The 21,000-nt window shown below is 35.0% G+C and overlaps 2 long non-coding RNA genes across 3 annotated transcripts in view; one reads left to right on the top strand and one right to left on the bottom strand.

The window, feature by feature from the left end:
* The first annotated feature begins 2,539 nt into the window (after window positions 1–2,539).
* Window positions 2,540–19,768, top strand: LOC149794330 (uncharacterized). 2 transcript variants are annotated; one of them, XR_016423014.1, is made up of 2 exons: window positions 2,540–3,158; window positions 19,450–19,768. It is a non-coding gene; the product is annotated as an uncharacterized LOC149794330 (long non-coding RNA). The 2 variants fall into 2 exon arrangements; XR_016423013.1 differs by having other exon boundaries at window positions 2,540–6,737.
* LOC149794329 (uncharacterized) overlaps window positions 19,616–21,000 on the bottom strand; it is a 77,711-nt gene continuing 76,326 nt past the window's right edge. The window contains exon 2 of the long non-coding RNA XR_016423012.1: window positions 19,616–20,069. This is a non-coding gene — a long non-coding RNA (uncharacterized LOC149794329). The remainder of the gene's footprint in view (window positions 20,070–21,000) is intronic.

Genomic DNA, 21,000 nt, shown 5'->3' with positions numbered 1-21,000 from the left:
ATTATTATTATTATTATTATTATTATTATTATTATTATTATTATTATTATTATTATTATTATTATCATTTAATGTTTAATTTTATTATTGTTATTATTGTTATTTCTATGTTTTTTATATATAAAAAACACATTATTCTTGGAATGAAAAGAACATATACAAATAAGCAGGAAAATATTCAGCTCCATTTAGTTTATGTTAAAAATTCTAAAACATTTTTCTACGAATCAACTTTGTAAAATTGTTGTACCATCAGAGGATATGTACCTAATTATGGCTAGTAAAAATAGGGCGATCCACCGAGCCAATAATGCTGAAAAACTTTGACCACTTTTGCAAAAGAATGTTTTTGGTAAAAGGGTAAAATAATTTTAATGCCTTGTGTGGCAAGCTTATGGTGTGAGCGAGATATCCACGACGAAAACTATGAAAATAATAACTTGTGTTAATACTTTGTGCTACAAACGTTTGAAAGAGAATTTTAACCTTTCATTTTATTACATTTTTGTGGTCATTTTTATATTAGGAGTAAACATTTGTTTTAGTTTCAAATCGCATACTATTTTATGTTCAGATTTAATTAGCCTGTTCTATATTACGATACCATTTTATCAAATAGGAAAAATTTATAAAATGATTAAAGCAAATTTCACTGTTTAATGATACAGTATCATTATAAACATTGATAACAAAATCAAGACGTCTAATGATACAGTATCATTATAAACACTGATAACAAAATCAAGACGTCTCATGATACATTGTCATTATAAACACTGATAACAAAATCAAGAAGTCTAATGATACAGTATCATTATAAACATTGATAACAAAATCAATACGTCTAATGATACATTATCATTATAAACACTGATAACAAAATCAAGACGTTATAGATTGAGACCCATATCACCACCAAAACTTGTAGCAAGTTAAAACCAATGTAATATACTAACTTATGGTGTTAGGAATACTTGAAATAAATAATGCTAAATTTTTGTTAATCCGTTAGGAAATCAACATGTCATTAGCAGGTAGAAACACATAACACACATCTTTCTTACATTTATTTACTTATCTATTATACAGTTGGAATATTGATACGAACATTAAACTGTCTTCGACTATTTGTAAGTCTTGCAAATATTGTTTCAAATATAAAGTATAAAAGGAGGTTCATATTTATATATTAAAAGTTCCTGATGCATTTCGATTTAATTAAAAGTTTTTGATACGTGCATCTAACTAATATATGAGATCTTAAAATAGTTCCATTTATTCAGACTTTGCCGTGGACCTCATTCGTGGTCCAGACTCAAAAACCAAACGGATCTTTGATATAGTCTTAATGACCATTGGGCACCTACTGACCCTAGATTACTTCAGAATAACATAACAGAAGAACTAAAAGACTTAATCAGTTTCATGCGTTCGTTTCCAGTATGCGTGAAGAATCATTGTGATGCGGCGTATGTATAAGTCACAGCCGTCTGGCGATTACATACCCTTTTGAAGCTACTGGACGACAAACCCGTGAAGCTGAAACCGTATCCACTATTACGTACCCTTCGTCTTCTTTCTTATGTTTTGTTTTCGTTGTCCAAATTGATTCGCTATACATAGTGAATTGAATTATAAACAATTTAGGATTAATAACCGAAAGACGCACGGACGTCATAAATAGTTCCTGTCTGAGCGTGCAATACGGAAATACGGACTCAACATCCGAATCAAGGAGTTGAGCAACCACGTAAGAAGATTAAACAAATACGAAAGATAGATTAAATAGATACAATCAATAGATCAAATATATACTATAAATAGATTAAATAGATACAATCAATAGATCAAATATATGCGATAAATAAATTTAAATAGATACGATAAATATATTATACAGATACGATGAATATATTATACAGATACGATGAATATATTAAAAAGATACAATCAATATATCAAATATATACGATAAATAGATTAAACAGATAATATAAATATATTACATAGATACAATCAATAGATCAAATATATACGATAAATAAATTAAAATAGATACGATAAATAAATTAAAAATATACGACACATATACTAAACAATTTGTATAAGATCAAGCAGCAGTGATATGAATATGTCATGGATATCTGTTAATTCTCATAGCATAAAATAGTATTAGTAGTAGCAGTAGCAGCAGCAATAATAATAATAATAATAATATAAGAAGAAGAAGAAGAAGAAGAGAAAAATAATAGTTTAAAGAGAATTATATATATATATATATATATATATATATATATATATATATATATATATATATATATGTATATATATGTATATATATGTATATATATGTATATATATATATATATATATATATATATATATATATATATATATATATATATATATATATATATATATATATATATATATATATATATATATATATATATATATATATATATATATATATATATATATATATATATACGTTTGTATGTATGTATGTATAGGTAGATCGTGCCGATAAGTGCTTAGGCTGGCACATGAGGGTCTACCTGGCAGCCACACGGGCGTGGCAAGGTCGAGGGAGATATGCTATCGGGAGTGTTCTTCTAACTAGGTGCATATTTGTTTATTTTGTCATGTGAGAAGTGTCAGCGGGTGGCACCTAAGACATCCTATCGCCCAATGATACTTGGAACCAATCCACTGATTGATGAGTCTTTCTCGAGGGTGGCGATGGATCTGATTGGTCTGATAAAGCCTGCGTCGGAGAGTGGAAATCGTTATGTAATAACGATAGTTGATTACGCCAACAGACACACGGAAGCCGTTGCGTTTAAAAAAAAAAAACAACATTGATTTAGTTACTATAGCTGACACCTTGTTAAACGTTTGGTGGAGAGTTGGTGTTCCTGAAAAGATACTAACTGACGAGGGGACGCAGTTTGTGAACCAGGCGATGGATGAGGTAAACTGGTTAGTCCATTAGACACCTGACTACCACCCCGTATCACCACCCTCAGTGAAGTGGTCTAGTAGATCGTTTTAATGAGACCATGCATCAAGTGCTGAGAAAACTGTGTGAAGGTCGACGTAGGGATTGGGATCGACACCTCCTCGCGATACGTTTCGCGTACCACGAGACACCAGAGGCAAGTTTAAGATTTTCACCTTTTGATTTAGTTTACGGGAGAACAGTAACGGGACCTTTAGCTATATTGAAACAGTTTTGGACTGATAAAAATTAATCCGAGGAAGTAAGTACAAAATATCAGTATGTTGTTGATCTCATGGTGCAGGAAGTATGTAACTTGTCCCAGAAATATCTCCAAAACGTATGGGGACGTCAAACCATGCATTACCATAGAAAGACAAAGGAAGGACAAGTCGAAGTGGGTATAAAAGTTTTGCTATTGTTGCCGATGTGGCACAACAAACTCAAGTTTCTTAGAGGGGACCGTTCGTTGTAACAGACAAGAAGGGTGGACTGAACTTTCATATCCGGGTAGGAGACACAGAAAATGTACCACGTCAACGTACTTAAGCGTTATCGCGAAAGAAAAACATCACATAGTTCGTGGTTGCTACATTTGAGATGGAAGAACCCGACGACAACGGGGGAGAGGCTGAAGTACTTCCTAATTGTCCTTTGACGAGGATAGAAACCTATGTCGACGTTGTCCTTGACGGAACTGAATGTCAGAGGAACGTAAGGAGGTAGAATCGATACTAAAAGATTACTCGAGAACGACCTGGCAAAGTGGATTGGAGGAGTTCAGTTTGAAGCTACTGGACGACAAACCCGTGAAGTTGAAAACCATATCCACTACCACATGCGAAATTAGAAACTGTTCGAAATGAAATTCAAGCTATGATCGACTTGGGAGTCTTAGAGCTCGCTGAATCTGAGTATAGCTCTCCCCCGTTGTTATGGTGCAGAAAAGGGACAGAACTCACCAATTTTGTGTCGATTATAGGAAATGAAATAGGACAAGAGACATTCAGGCTGAAATGTTACCGGATCCTGAGTCGATATGTGCCGGAGTGATCAACGCGAAATATTTTTTCGAAAACTGACCTATCAAAAGGGTATTGCCCAATTCCAGTCCGAAGTGAAGACAGAGAAAGATTTGCCTTTGCAACTCCAGATGGAACATACCAATGGGTAGTCATGCCATTCGGGGTCCAGAATGCGCCAAGTGTCTTCACCCGCATGATGAGAGGGTTATTCGAACCGTTCAGGGAAGCGAGAGTTTCGAACTTCATTGACAACTTACTATTGGTGACAGCTCCTTAGGACGACAATATAATTTGCTGAGAAAAGGTTTAAAAGACTTAGATGGGACTTACCGCACGACCATCTAAGTACCATGAGGGGTTTAGGGTCACGCCCTTAGCTAAGACACATTAACCATAGCTAGCTCTAAAGTTGACCTATTTAGTAATGCTTTACGACCGACTACTACGACGGAAGTTCGGTCTTTCTTGGGACTGGCAGGGTATTATTGTTGGTATGTTGCTAACTTTAGTGCTATTGCTAGCCCATTGACCGTCTTGACTTGGAAGAAGGATCCGACGAAAGGTATTTGGACAGAGTCTTGCGAACGTGCATGATAGACGTAGAAGGAGAGGGTGACGTCAGACGCAGCAGTAATATTAGTAGACGTGACAAAGGGCTTTGTCTTACGTAAGGACGCTTCTGACAAGGATTTAGGGGAAGTGCTATTGCAAGAGTATGGTGGAAACTGATTTCTGGTTACATACGGTAGTAGGAATTTGTCGACTGCTAAACGCAACTAATCTGTCTCTGTGAATGAATGCTTGGCAATTATTTTTGGGATATTTATTTTCCACTGCTACTTGTGTGGACGAAAGTTTATTTTCGAAATCGTTCACCAACCACTCGCCTATTTAGCCCAGGCTAAATTGAGAAATGGACAGTTAATGAAAGGGCAATTATTTCTACAGCAGTGCCAGGTACAGGTACGGTGTATTACGGGTAGCGACAATGTAGGTACGGATTGTTTAAGTATACCAGGGGAGTCTAAGGTGATGGGTTCACCTGATGACGGTACTAGGTAACTCAGGTTACATCTCCACAATTCGGAGAGTTAAATCCCACTTTTACTCTTCAAAAGGCGGCCTATGTAATGGTGCAACATTTTTTAGAAAAATTTTGCAGTACATTCTGTCGTGGTCAGTGTGACACGTAACCATTAACATTGATGTATTGAAAGGCTCGCAGTAACCTGGCAGCTTATAATTGTTAGGGTCCGTTCGATAATTGGCAGAGACATGGAATATGCCAGTGTGAATGAAAGGTCAATAACAGAAAATAACGAGAGCTAAGACAAACTTTATGAACATTTGGGCCATTTCGAACAGGTGTAATAAAATTATATTTTCCAGAATAGTTATTAATACATTTTTTTTTTGGCAGGTAAAAAAAAAATCCTATTTGGCTAAGCTAAACGAGGGGATGTGGGTTCCCAGACGGAATTCTGACTTTTAAGAAATTCACCTTTCGAAATTAGTCAGTCTAAATTCTAAGGAGAGCCATCATTTTAGTTCCGGGAGGGGGCCCCGAGTGGCCGAGTGGTCTAAAGCGCTCTTCGTTACGGATCACTGCCATCTCACCTCTGTCTGCGGCGGTTCGAGTCTAAGATTCAGCCAATGTGGGCATGTGAGAAAGCTTGCCAGTAGCTTCTCGTGGGTCGGTGGTTCTTTCCGGGGTTTTCCGGGTTCTTCCTCCACCATTAATACTGGCCGCCATGTATAGCCTATCGTGCTGAAAAATGGCGTTAAACCCAACAACAACAACAACAACAACTAGTTCCGAGAACTAGTAAGTACTTCTCGTTAGATTATCCTGGGGGCGCGTGTCGGAAAGTGAGGAACACAAAAGGAAATATTCGACTTCACAGAAAAGTGGGTCCGTCCAATAAAGCACAAGGTTAGTCTCAACTGCATACAACATATGTTCATTGATGTAAGTTTGTAATCATTTGTTAAATTTATTTAATTATTTGTTAAATTTATTTATCTTAAATTCATACATCAGTTTTGAGTTCAGAAGTTAAGTGCTTGCATGCATTGGTCTCAAATGTTATGTGACTCATGTATTATATTAATGAGTTCAGATTTAGTTATTTTGTATGTAATAGAAATTGTGTATCATAAAGGTTACATGCATTTCTGGTGAGAAGTAAATTATCTGTCTTAAATGATTTGTATAATGTATGCTGAGAATTGATTTGCTTATGTCTTGAAATGTATATCAGTGAATCGGTAACTAGCAAAATAACGTAGTTAGACAAGGAGTGAAGGCCATTAAGTAGTTGTGTAATTAAGTTGTGAATTTTTTTCAACCGAGAATCGAGGGTGTAAGCATTAGGAGTGTGTCAGCAGGCATAGCTCATCTGGTGATTTATAGCCAGTTATCTGAGGGGTCTAATTATGTCATAGTTCCAGTTAAGAAAGCGAGGAGCTGCTAGAAAATACATAAATTCACGTTAACATGGGTTGTGAGTGTGTATTAGGTTACCAACTGACCACAGCTTAGTTCTGCTTATTACGATAGACGATATCTGACTAAAAAGGCTGGAAATAGCGCTTAATCTCTGGACAAGAAACCTGACAAGCATTTAGATGGGGTATAATATTTTTTATTTGAAGGTAAAATTAGCTCCATACTGTACGGTGGGAGAAGATCACAGTCTACAATCAAGACGGTTAGTGACCCGTTGAGGAGAGAGAGAGAGAGAGAGAGAGAGAGAGAGAGAGAGAGAAAGAAAGAAAGAAAGAAAGAAAGAAAGAAAGAAAGAAAAAATGATAGAAAAAGATAGAAAGAAAGAGAAAGATAGAAAGAAAGAAAAAAGATAGAAAGAAAGAGAAAAAAGAAGGAAAGACACTTGAGATCTAGGTACCAAACACAAAGTAAATAAAAATTTATTTACATTTCCTTCATATTATCAAATATACACAAATGTTCAATGTGGGATCAAGGCAGATGAGATTCCCTTTCTGTTTGTTAAATAGATGTCAGATTATAATTATGATTTTATTAGATATCCAGTGGGTTTGTGCATATATATGTTAAGTCCCTCTTGCAAAGTGACCTGGTGTTCGTGCATCTTGAGTCATTACGATCAACACTTTTCCTTTACTTGCTATTTTATTTTATTACATTTTTGGGTGGGAGGTGGACGCGCACATGGCTGAATGTGCTAAGGACGCTAATGAATGAAAGATACAGATAGGCGCCATTACTCATGGCTTGGTTTTAGCTTCGAACGAATTATAACTCTAAGAACTGTTCATTTATATTGTGTGTGTGTGTGTGTGTGTGTGTGTGTGTGTGTGCCTGGCTGTTAGCGTGTGCGTGTGTGTTGGCTCAATTCATGCCTACAAATCATTCGTATCTATCATCCAGCACAATTTTCATTTATAGCACTGGTATGAGAAGAATGTGCAAGAAGTAGGTAAAATCGGGGGGGGGGGACAATAAAGATTGCATACTGTCTGTAAGTGAAAATTCACGAATACTACGTCAGTCAAAGTGTTTTCACGTGTTTCTGAACCAAACTGGTTTGTTTTTGTTTTTGTTTTTTTTTTTTTTTTTTTGTTGCTGGAATATATTCTGTGTATTATCTTCCCTTACCTCAATTAGAAGTAAGTTCCACAGCGTTTGAACACAAAAAACAGTGTCGAATATGCATTTCGACGTAAATGGATTTTAAAGATCATTACTGCTAATTGACATGACAGTTCTTTTATGTTTTGTTACAATGGAACCATCGATCATTCGATATAATGATGACAACCCATGGCATACTTGTGACAACCAATGACATAATTATAACAACCCATGAAAATACTTGTGAAAACCCATGACATACTTAACACAATCCATGACATACTTATGACAACTCATGACATACTTGTGGCACCGAGCTAGCATGCCAGTATCTTTAAAGGTTGTGAAACATTTAACCCTGACAGCGCCACAATATCTCCCCTTAAAGCCATTTTTCGGAGTTGTACAATTTGATCTGAGTTAAATAAACAATTTTTTTTTCTCCTGTAGTATATAGGCAGCATATAAACATTGTAATATTACTTGAGACAATCCTAGCACATTATTATTATTAGTAGTAGTAGTAGTAGCGGTAGTAATAGTATTAGTAGTAGTAGTTTTATTATTATTATTATTATCACAGTAGTTTTACCAATATCTTTGCCTGAAGTTTTGCAAAAGGGACTTGAATCTATTACGAAATCCATACGTTTTTGCAATTATAGTCAACGTAGTGGAAGAGGGTTTGAAGACGACAGTTTGTATCATATCCTTGTTGTCGTGGTTACCATTTTCAGAACGTGTATCTGGCTTATGTCACCCCAAACACAGATATCATGGGGTGGAGCCGTTCTAAAATGAAATATAAGTATTTGCGGGTTGCATTGATAGCAGTGTCGCCAGAGACGATATCAGTTTCACTCAGTTCAGTGTAAGGTGGTATATCATCAACATCATCAATTATATATATTTCCATTCCTGTGTTTTCATATGCGAAAGATAAATCCTTATATTTTGACATGTGAAAACATAAGATTTCCCATCATGCATGCGACGCACCAATTGTGTGTTCCTACAAAATAAAATTTTACTTTTAGCAACAAAAACGAATACTTTGCTAGAACAAACAAAAAATTGAAATTGCCTTACATTATAGACATGGAAATTAATCTTTGATAAAGAAATCTGACCAGACGCCGTTCGCGTCTCTCTGAAGTTATTTCCCCTTACTTCCATGACAACAGAGACAAACCGCTGTGATGTAATTGCTGAACGAGACTTGCATTATTTTCAGATAGGGTCAAATGATGTACAAATTATAAAAATCTAATTTACTGTGATAGATTAATTCAACCCAAGTATATCGCTTTGTAAAATCAAGTATATTTATATGATCAGCCAATGAAAGTGCGGTTAATTTACGAAAAAGGGGTTGGGTTATCCGGTTAGCGTGTTTTGCTGAAGAGTGATTTTAATCTTCTAAACATCGATTCTGGAGCAAGTTGGCTATAAAATAAAAAGAAAATTTTTCATTTCCTACTTTAATACCGGATATATTTACTCTTGTGACACAAAAATCTGTATCTTTTAACTTCGTCTCTCGTTAAAATATGTTTTAGGAACCACATGATGAAATATATTCTGTCTTAACGTAGGAAAAGAAAATCTCATCTCTCTCTCTCTCTCTCTCTCTCTCTCTCTCTCTCTCTCTATATATATATATATATATATATATATATATATATATATATATATATATATATATATATATATATATATATATATATATGCATAACTACTGGATGAATAACTCTACCCCTATATTTTGTGTTACTGGATTAATAACTCTACCCTTATTGCTGTATTACTGGACTAATAACTTTACCCCTATATTTTGTGTTACTGGATTAATGTGAGTGTGTGATTTGGATTTTTAACGTAGCTTTAACAATTTTTCAGTCATATCGCTACGATGTCTTCAGTGTGGCAGTTTATAGTGATGTCTAGCACTGGGGCATCATGCTGCAGACATGTAGCATGATGTCCCACCCAGTCACATTATCCTGACACCAGGCCGACCAGTCCTAACACCCAGTCACATTATCCTGACACCAGGCCGACCAGTCCTAACACTAACCTCTTAATGCTGAGCGCCAAGCGAGGCAGCTGTTAGTACCATTTTTGTAAGTCTTTGGTATGACTCGGCCGGGGATCGAACCCACGACCTCCCGCATCCGAAGCGGACGCTCTAACCACTAGGCCACCGGAGCGGTACTGGATTAATAACTCTAACCCTTTTGATGTATTACTGGATTAAGAACTTTACCCCTATTGGCGTGTTACTGGATGAATAACTCTACCCTTATTGATGTATTACTGGATTAAGAACTTTACCCCTATATTTTGTGTTAGTGGATTAATAACTCTACCCTTATTGATGTATTACTGGATTAAGAACTTTACCCCTATATTTTGTGTTAGTGGATTAATAACTCTACCCCTATTGGCGTGTTCGCGACAAGCATTCATAATTTGGGTTAAAGCGTTTGAACATGAATTCTTCGGTAAAGATTCAAATTACAATAATCGATAGAAGTTTGCATTTGTTAAAAGCAATTATTAAGAAATGTGTGGCAATTATGTGTTCTGTGATTTTAGACAATGTCGGAGGTATAAAAATATACCTTTCGTTCGAGGATTAAGCAAAACTATCATTACCAGTGGGGAAGAACGTTTACCTTTTTTTAAAAAAAAATTGCATCAAGATCCACGATTTCATACTTATGATTATCATTTCTAAGAGGGAAGGTGGAATGGTCGAATATTGTGATCAGCAAGCATTATAACACATGGTGACAACCCGCCATTGCACATGGCTTTGTTTGAATCAAGTTATGTTACGATCATAGACATTTCGGTTTCCTTCCATCGGGCTAAATGATTTGGTACGTTATCATCTACCTTCGTAAAATGCTAACTAGAGAGACAAAGGAATTGAATTTATAAGCTATTTCAGTCCCAACGATATAGCCATTATTTTAGCTGCGCAGGATTTTGTTGTTTCTTAGAATTTTTGTTTTATTTTAAAAGCCCGTGCAAGATCAATTGCCTTTTTTTTAAAAAAAAAATCAATGTATCTTTTTGGGTGGCTGGGGGATATGTCTTTAATATAATTTGTAAAGAATTCTTTCTTGATACAAAGAATGAGTGGTTTGTTCTTATTGCATCACATATTTTATAAGCAGCCCTTAATGTTGGCCCTCTCTGATTTCTTTCATGCAACAAGAAAGACTAATGATATGCTTCACTTATTATTTTATTATGAGTGCATGTTTATTCAATATAATATGTATTGATTATACATAAACATATTCCAATAGGACCAATTTCACTTCTTAATTTAAAAAGCAAAATTTGTGATTTGCTCTTGATTTCGCAGTTCAAATATCAGTTAGAACAGGCTGGCCTCTTGTCGTTATTGCTAGACAGAAAAATGGTGAGTGTATTCAATTTCCGTCATGTTTCTGGGCGGTCTGCCTCTCAGCCGATACGAACCTTCACCAACTGCCATGAATCGTCAGGAATCTTAATGCTGAAAAAAATTACCGTGTCATATCTTGCACCTGTAAAAATCGCTGTGGTTTTTTTTTTACCTAGCTGTGCGTCGTTCTGAAGAAAGTTCTGTCTTTTTTCGATATAGTTCTCTTTCATTGAAAAAAAAAGATTTTGTTGTCTGTATCTTTAATTTGGGTCTATTCTATCTCGTATACTGCTATAACCGTTCCTCAGTAACTAAAGTTTGCAGACGCAATGGTTCTGATTGGGCACGTTTTCTTTGTCTTAGTCTCGTTATGTCGAGATATGGGTATATTTTCCGAAAATAATTTCAAAAGAATCGTTGTTATAACAAATGAGTCATTGGCATCATTCACAGAAATTAGGCGAAGGAAAGGAAACGGACTTGTAATTTTTTAATTTAAAGTACATAATTTTCATCATCTAAACTTAGAAAGGTATTGAAATGTCCCATCAAATAGGAAAACTAAAGTCATTCAAAACTGGCAAGTCAATCACTCCCCCCCCCCAAAAAAAAAAAGCTGCCTTAGATTAATGCAGCACTCTCTCGTGCCAGCTGGTTTAAGTTGATGTTCAAATGCTCAAAATTGTATCGCTGTGTCTTTATATAATTATTTAATTTTGAACATGTATTGTATTAACTGTATATTTTCGTATCTTCCCACCAAAAGATCAGTGCTCTATAAAAATGAAAAAGAATCCACTTCTGTAATGGGATTCATCTTGCTATATGCATTTCGACTTCCGGATGAGGGTGAGCTGGGATATTTCTTAGATCCTATATATTTCATTTAACCTCCATTTATAATATATTTTGCCAGTTGATAATATAATTTATTGGCAGGCTGGTGGAGCATTACTATTTTTCCCAGGATACACTGGGGAAGAGTTTTAAAAATTATAATTCCAGTCCACCGGCACCCATAAACAAAAGGTTAGTGCCCTATTTGCCAAGTTTCTTCAATACACTGGTCTATGTTTCGGTTGTCTATCTAAATGAGTCAGTTCCTACTGAAATTAAGTGATCTTATATTAAATTTAAAAATTCGAATAATTAGGTGCATCATCTTCATTTTTTATTCAAATGTTTAAATTGTATTGCAAGAAAATAATCTGCAGAATGTTCACTCTGAGCTAAAATGCTTTGGTTGACCATCGACGTCTGTCAGGAGGTACTCCCGGATACAAGTCATTAGGGTGTGTTTTTTCGAACATTTTTCCGGGATTAGTTTAAAATCGTGACGTCTTCTCATACTAATGGTAATATTTTGACAGAAGGGTGAATTTTGCCTTTTTTATCTAGAGTGATACCACTATTATATGTCAATTAGCTCTGTTAAACACAATAAACGAAATATACTTTTCGGACAGAGCTAAAGTCTGGCAGTCAGGTTCGTTGATTTTTGATATACCTATTTGTGTCATGTGGAGTGGTTGTTTAGTTGGCGAACACAGAACGTCTGTTAGGTATCTCTGTAACTGCTGCTCTGATTGGCTGTATGCAAAATCGTTTTTATTTGTGACGCAAGAACGTTTAACCATACGTCATACACCGAATTTGTTTGCAGGGAAAACGACGTAAGCAACAACATAACAAAAGTGGTCGACTTTAAATTTCAATTCAATGTAAATAAAATAAAATTATATTCTCAAAGTTAAATAAGATGACGATCAAAATGAACTTTTCAGGAAAAAATAAAGTAAAACAACTAATATTAATCTGTTTTTAAATAAGAAAGTTTTTTCGGCTTTCTAGGAAGAGTATACGAGGAGAGTAAATCTTGATGGTATAAACCGATAAAATATTTCTTATAAAAACCAATGTGACGGAGGAGCCGTAATAGTGTGCGAGAACGAGATATCAGCAATCTAAGCTGAAGATGTAGAACCAGTGCCAGAAGTTTGGTCAGGAAACTGGCGATATATTTTGTATTTTACTGATCTCCACGCATTTTTACATTCCTCTATCCTCTAGTTATGCAGCCAATAAATGTTGGAGAAAGTAACATCAACTTAAACGGGCACTATGTCATATTTGTCAAGATTAATTCCTTATTTTTAACAATTTTAGTTCCTGGGATCTTTTTGATTACGGAAAATGTGAAGATACGGGGTCTAATGTAGTATACAAAATGTTTCCTCTGGAGGCGGATAAATTTCAAAGATGCTGATTTATCTTGAATGATTCTTTACATCTACCAAAGTGGAATGCAATTTTCCAAATTTGTTAATAATAAAGATCCTATTTATTTGGGTTTTTCCCCCAACAGAATTGTTTATTTAAAGAGCTTGCGTTACGTTTACCGGTATTATTTCTCTTTTTATATTTTCAGACAGTAGGTGGTCTTTAGGTTTGTTTATCGTCAAGATATCTATATTTTAGGATGTTCCTATGTTGTGAAAGTCCTATCATGATACAGTCGCCGAGGTAGTATGTTTCTGATGAGGACAACAGGGCCGTTTTCGTCCAATCTCTTTTGGTAAGGCCATTCCCATCCTTCAATCGTGGGTAAATTGGATTTTACTAGTAGTGCAATAAATAAAAAATAATCAATATTTCGCGATCTCTATATGTCTGTGGATGGGACTGGAGCTGTGGAAAAAGAAATAGAAGTACCGGTATAATTTTGTTGCCATGGTCTCATACGCGATATGTTTCTTACATTTATTCGGGGTTGGGTGGATTTTCTGTATGCAATCACACATAGTTGAAGTATTTTAAACATTACAACCATCTCTCTCTCTCTGTCTCTCTGTCTCTCTCTCTCTCTCTGTCTCTCTCTCTCTCTCTCTCTCTCTCTGTGTGTGTTTAGCGTATCGCACTTAAAGCAGGAAGTGTATAGGTTTGAATTGTATCGTCAGATCAACCCAGAGTCGACTACTTTAGTGTATCCTTGGGCAAAGTACTTTATTACAATTTGCCTTGGCACATTTTGCTTTTGCTGTCCATTGAAATACCAACCATCTTTTGTTCGCCTGTGATATGCCCATCATGAATTGCTTTGATGCATGGTTCTAGATTTGTTGCGGTCATTGCTGGACAAGCCTCTCACGACCACCCCAAGCTGAATAACAGAATATATGGTCGGCGAAATGTAATTGTTTCTCTTTAAGGAAGAGAGATTTTTAAAGGAAATGATGCAAGAACGTACTGAGCATTTATAAATTTAAACTAAGGTTACGTTGTTTATATATCAATAGACAAATGGACGGGCCCTTCTTTGTGGTACAGTCTGTTACTTCTCTCATTAATGAATATTGTCATTTGAAGATGTGAGATCTGAAGGAGAAAACAGTCTTGAATGAAAATCATATTGCTGATCTCGATGATACATCTCGGTGTCACATTTACTAATTGGGAAGTTAAAAGAATTATTTCTGCATGTGTGTGTTTGTCATTTGTAATATGTACAGTGTAACAAGTCAAATATCATAACAAACGTACTCTTACCTTTATAAAATGGTTAATAAGTACATTTTTTATGATAGTGAGACATTTACAACGATTGATAAAAGATTTAAATAATTTTCACCTAGATGACATATCCTAACTTTTGTGAACGTCGAGCTCGGTATAGTAACGTACAACCCTTTATAAACACAGCTGCTCTCCGCTGACTACATGCAAACATTTACATCAGTATATTGACACATATATGCTTTTCTGTACAAAAAGTGTTAAAAAAAATTGTTTTCATTCGCAGGAAAATTTGAAAGAAATGTGTTGTTTTCTTTTTACAATTTTATAACCGCCATTTTGCACCGTTACGAAAATGTGACGTCGGATTGTATACAGGCTTACATTAACATGTCAGTAACAAATAACGCGTCGCTTACATTAAACGCGTTTCTGCATATGCTCTGCAATTTATAATGTGAATGTTACCAAACCATCATTCATTAAAAATGTGAGATAGTAAGCCTGTATGGCACGTCTTGAAAATTGTATTAATTAAGCATCTTTCGCGCATTTCTTCATTCAAGTTTTTTGTGTGTCTTATCAATATAAAATTTTAATTTCTGTTACGTCATGTTCTGTGCTTTACAAATGCAGAGTGGTATCTACTGACAAAAAGACCTTACAAAAGACTTGGAAGAATTCACTGATGTGGACATGTGCTATTACATTCTCTAATCCAGGGCCGAATATATTTGTCTGCACTTCTACGTCTGACCAATTATTCCGAAGCCACGAGATATTATGTCGTGGGAAGGAGATAATTCTAGAACACTGAATATTAATCGTGGCCAAGAGAAAGTTTCTCGTGGCCACGAAATAATCTCTCGTGGGAACAAAATAATATACCGGCTGGTGTTGTGTTTTTTTTTGGTTTTTTTTTTGTTGTTTTTTTTTGGTTGAACCGTTGTTTCTTCCATGTTCGGCACTAATCTCGTGGGCATAGAGAATGAATAGCTGCTAATTCAGATTAACAGATTCCACCGTTCTAAAAAAATTACACCCACCCACCCCCACAAAAAAAACCTTTGAAATATCACTTCAAATATTTCAGGGTATAAGATAATGATCATTTCTAAAAATGATGAATTTAGAATATTTCGACGATCTTTGTCTACCAACAGTTTAACGTACTCAGCGTGGACTTAAAAGTCAGTTGCCATCAATTTTAGCTCTACGTAATGTGCTGGGAGCTGTCGGACATTTCATATTAGTTTAGGTTTAAATGTCCGATACCTATGTGATCATCACTATATACTACATGTCAATACAAAAGTTAATGACTGCAAATTTGTAGATATTATTTTCATGATGTTTCTCAGATTAATGGTACTATGTGAAGATTATAATGCTGACGAAAATGACAATAGCCTAGGCAGCATACTGCATTTAAAACACTGAATAAGTCACAAAATTGAAGCATGTCTGTTTTTTTTATTATTTCTTTCACTGCGAAAAACAAATTACTGAAATGCATTATGAAACAACAACCTCTGACAAGATGAAAGTACGTTAATGAGCTAAAACAGTGCAAGCAAGCGTTATTTTGACGTTAAAGAAATTAGCAGTTACATTGTGCGCGACGTCATTGTGGTAACTTAGTTGACCGTTTTGAATGTCAGACAAATCATAGATAATTTTATTACATTTTTATAGGTTTTAATGAGTCAAATGAGTAAGGCAAATCTTGTTTAGAACTCCGAAATGCAATATCATTGCTAGACATTGTTTCCCGTCAATGTAGGGAGAGTCCTTTTTTGTCTAGGATTTTCTGCAATCATGGAGAAGTGGATGGAGAGTGTCAGAGTAGGAGGAAAATGATGGAACTTTATACAATTATCTATAGTCAGAATAATATATACATGTGTCAATAATCATCCAAACCAAAATGATTTTAATGGACAGAGTTTCCATCTCATTACAACATTATTAAACTTGTTTTGCCCATTATTCAAATTGCAGAAATTTGCATCTACACACCTTGCTGTTAAAAACATTTATTCTTGAAATTTTTTAAATACAGCCAAAATGCGAAAGTGTTGTCTAATCTTTTAAATATTTAGGAGGAAGTGGTTCATCATATTGTATGTTAATAAGCAAATAATAATAATAATAATAATAATAATAATAATAATGTATTATTTTTATTATTTTTATTATTATTATTATTATTATTATTATTATTATTGCAGATAGCACTATTTTATTGAAGTTATTAATTGGTAGTGAATATTAGACCCTCTTATCGGTTACTGTGGGATACCCAAATTCATAAAACTACTTTAACGACATTAAATTGTGTCCAGTAGCTTCTTTACATAATAATTTATTTTGTCAATATACAATACCTTGGTTCATAACGCGGCTAATCGGTTTAGTTCGTATCGTATCAAAAAGGCAAAGCAATGGAACATGCTACAATATGGAATGTTCTGTGATTAAATGACTCGATTTTCACTAAATAGTTCATAAAATGATTAAGCTCGTATATCGGTGACAAACTGGTTGTCCGTCTTTAATAAATGAGATGATCTTTTCATTTGCGGTATGCTCTAATGCACTGAATGGTTTGGCAAGGTTCTATATGGAACCGGAAAATTAACCCAGCTGTTTAAAATGTGTAATTCAATAAAATTTTCGATATTGGATTGGATTTAGCAGCCCAATATGCTTGACGTGTTATGCAGGAACTACGTCATAGAAAGTTCGAATAAACTAGAGATTTAAACTGGTTTTTGTTTTTGTTCAATCGCGTTTAATTTCTATCTACGATTTGTGCATTAGATGTGTGTAAGCTTATTGAAAAGTTGTGTGCTTGGAGAATGGTGGACCCATGATTTTGAAAGGTGTGGTTCTATTGATAGAAGTTACAATTGTGGGAGAAAGAAAAATACTTAATCCGTACTTATTTTGATAGGAATAAACTCTGAAAAGTCTCAGATAGCAAGGTATAAGTGGTTCTTTATCAACAATAGATAAACTCTGTGATAATTTTTCAGCCTGTGCTTTTAAAACGAATTTTTATTATATGTAATTAGGACTCAGTTTTACCAACGTACGTCTTAAATGAAGTTAAGATTTAAGATTACTGACTGGTCAATTTAAGTTTAACTGAAATTTCATCAAATCATATAGGTGTATTCTAAATTTAAATGCAAGTCATGCCTTACGTTCTTTTGAACGTATTCAGGCCAGGTAGAATTGTGAGTATATTGTACTAACGTTCAGATCTGCTTCGTTTCATTGTCATTATAAGTGTTTTTTAATACCCAGTTGTCTTTATTTAATGCCCTTTTCTCTTTCTTAATGCTCAGTTGTTTATTAAAACCTTTTGTCTTTTTAAACGTGTAACTGCAACCAAACTATTTAAAATTTGTTGGCTGTTTTGATTCTCATACGTAAATCTTTAAAGTTATATGTGTCCTCCCAGTTGAACTGCAACTAGAACACTACTGGAATTAAACCCCTACAGTGGCTTTTTGAGTAATGTCGAGTACTTTCAGCATGATCCGTGTGTCATGTATGATTTTATGTCTTGAATGCATTATTGTGTATATTTTATGTTAATTGTTATAGGTAGTGATATTCTAATTGTTATTATGAGTCTTAATATATGCCATGTCTTTTTGTAACAAACTATGTGCGATGAGCCGCATGTTGATTTTACCGGATAGCTACTACTACCGCTAAAATGACTACTACTACTAGTGCTACTACTACTATTACTGCTACTGTCAAGAGTACGACTACGACTACTACTGATACAAGTTTCTTCCGTAATTATTTAGGAAGAAAACAGCGCGTTGTAGTACGAGAGAGGAATTTGAGTTTTATGTTAAGTCTACATTGGGGAGTCCAGGCCCTTTGTGGGCCCGAAATTCCTAGTAAACACAAACATGTACATTGGGAGGGGTCACAGATTTAAGTTTGTCGGGAGGACGGACAGAATTTCCTGCTGCGCCACTGATATACAGCAATAAGAAAAATATATTCCCCCATTTCCACTTGTATTCACAAGCATACCTCGTTTCCTTAAAGGTGAGAAAAATTAGGCTATAGACAGATTTGCAAGTCCAGACCTGCAACTGGGTTCGTTTTTTATGTATGTATGTATGTATGTATGTATGTATGTATATATATATATATATATATATATATATATATATATATATATATATATATATATATATATATATATATATATATATATATATATATATATATATATATATATTTCATATTTTCATTGTGTTAAGTTCCTCTCTTTCCTTATGAAGAAAAAATATACCATTTAGTAGTAATATGCAAATCTTCATCGATACGATCATCCTACGAATCCGTTTAATTTTGGGTCCGTATTTTTCAGGCACCTTTCTGAGTAATTTGGCGTTGTCCTTGAGTGTATCCTATTTTCTATCTTTCATTGTTTTGTTGTTTTGTTTTTTTTTGTCTTCAGAGATACCACGTGCAGGGATGTCTTCATGTATTGAGCACTATTATGAAACAAGATTTCCGTGGAACACATAATCTCGCTTTTTCTATGATCTATGGACAAAGCTAAAACTTTGGCACACACACACACACACTGAGCTGACGCCAGCGTCGACATCATACACGCTTCGTCTTGTATGTTTTGACTAGGAAGAGAGAATAATAGACTACTTACAAATATTCCAAACAAGTTTATCATAAGCAATTGTCCTTCAAAGTCATATGGATCTGGAAGTCTGATAATTTTTGTTGAGCAATATAATCAAGATCATTACTAGAGCTAAGCTAATTATTTAAAATATACATAAAATATGTGACCGGTTTCACTTTTTTGCCACTTCAGACTCCTTAAAGGGACATAGCTCGACAGTTTCTTGAAATCAACCCTTGAAGTGTGTGGCAGTGTGAGATGGAGAACTGGGTCGCTGAAGAGGTTTGCATCGGGTCTGTGTTTATTCATAAGCATGAACAAATATGAATATGGCATAGATGACTTTGACGGTCCATCATTTTGGTCTTATGTTGCCACACAATTTAATACTAACTGATATTATTATTTCCGTATTAGAACGTGCCTTAACGGAAAACATTGAACTATCCGTTTCTAAAAAGTTTATTGAAAAGGTTTAATTTATAAGAATATATACATATTTAAAGTAAAACGGTAATGTTTGTCTCTATTTCTTCATATATGTTTCACTGTTAAGTGAGAAACACGAAAAGCGTTTACAAATTATTTAACTTTATATTATTTTTTTGGGAAAGAAGACAGACGTGCAGAATCTGTTCAGAAACGGAAATTTGGAAACTACGTGCAGAATAGGGTACCAGGTTCTGTGTCTTTTTCCTTTTCTCTCCTTTCTTCTTTTCTTTTTTTTTTTTTTTTTTTTTTGTTGTTATTGTTGTTGTTGCTGTTGCAATATCTTGTCACTGGTTATAGGTGTTCTCAAGGATTAACATCCGCTGTAATAGGAAACTCCTTTTATTACATATTTCATAATGAGATATTAAAATATATCTGTGGGAGAAAAATTATATCGCCAGAGCAGTGGGGTCGCTAGGGGGGTGCGGACCGCACCGGGTGACACCATCTCAGAGGGGTGACACCAAAATGAAAAATTGCAAATTTTACAGAGCACACACTGCTCGGTCTAGTCGGATTTCATAAGCGGATAACCGATCATAGTTAAATACATGACTAGCAGGCACAGCAGTGGCGTCGCTAGGGGGATGTGGGGGGTGCGGACTGCACCGGGTGACACCATCAGAGGGGGGTGACACCAAAATGACATTACTAAGGATTCTGTATGGTCTGTTACGGAAGGAGGACCATTGGGGGTGACACCATGAGCTACCGCACTGGGTGACACCAACCCGAGTGACGCCACTGCGCCAGAGTGTTGATGTCACTTTTGGAACTACTTTAACTATTGTCTTTGGAATAATTAGTTTTACATATTAATCATGCAAATTATCAGTGACTGGACTTTCATGACTAGTTGCTATTCGGTAGTATGTGTCACCCATAGAGTATCGTATAACTGTTACACTCCATGGCGAACGGTACACAATTCTAAGAAAAACTCTTGATTAATTATAGTGATAAAATTATTTAAATAGTGATTTTAACTGTCGTTACAGTCATGATCAACTCTGAAGACGATGGATAAATAAGGAACTGAGTAGTGTTTATTGCAAACCGAAATTAAGCGACAAGTGAAATTTGGGTGCAGCATATGTTAATGAAATAAACCACAAGCCGGCCAAACACAAAATGCAAAAATAAGTAAATATGGCAGACAAAATCCTCATAAATTGGTTGCTTAGTGACGTCATTCTCAAAAGTCTGGTGGAGCGTTCTGTCACGTTGTGAAGTATCCCCATCCCAGCAGGG

The sequence above is a fragment of the Sinohyriopsis cumingii genome, chromosome 8 (genome assembly GCF_028554795.1).
Source record: "Sinohyriopsis cumingii isolate HCF-2022 chromosome 8, ASM2855479v2, whole genome shotgun sequence".
Taxonomy (NCBI): Eukaryota; Metazoa; Mollusca; class Bivalvia; order Unionida; family Unionidae; genus Sinohyriopsis; species Sinohyriopsis cumingii.
This window is presented reverse-complemented; position numbering and strand designations above follow the sequence as displayed.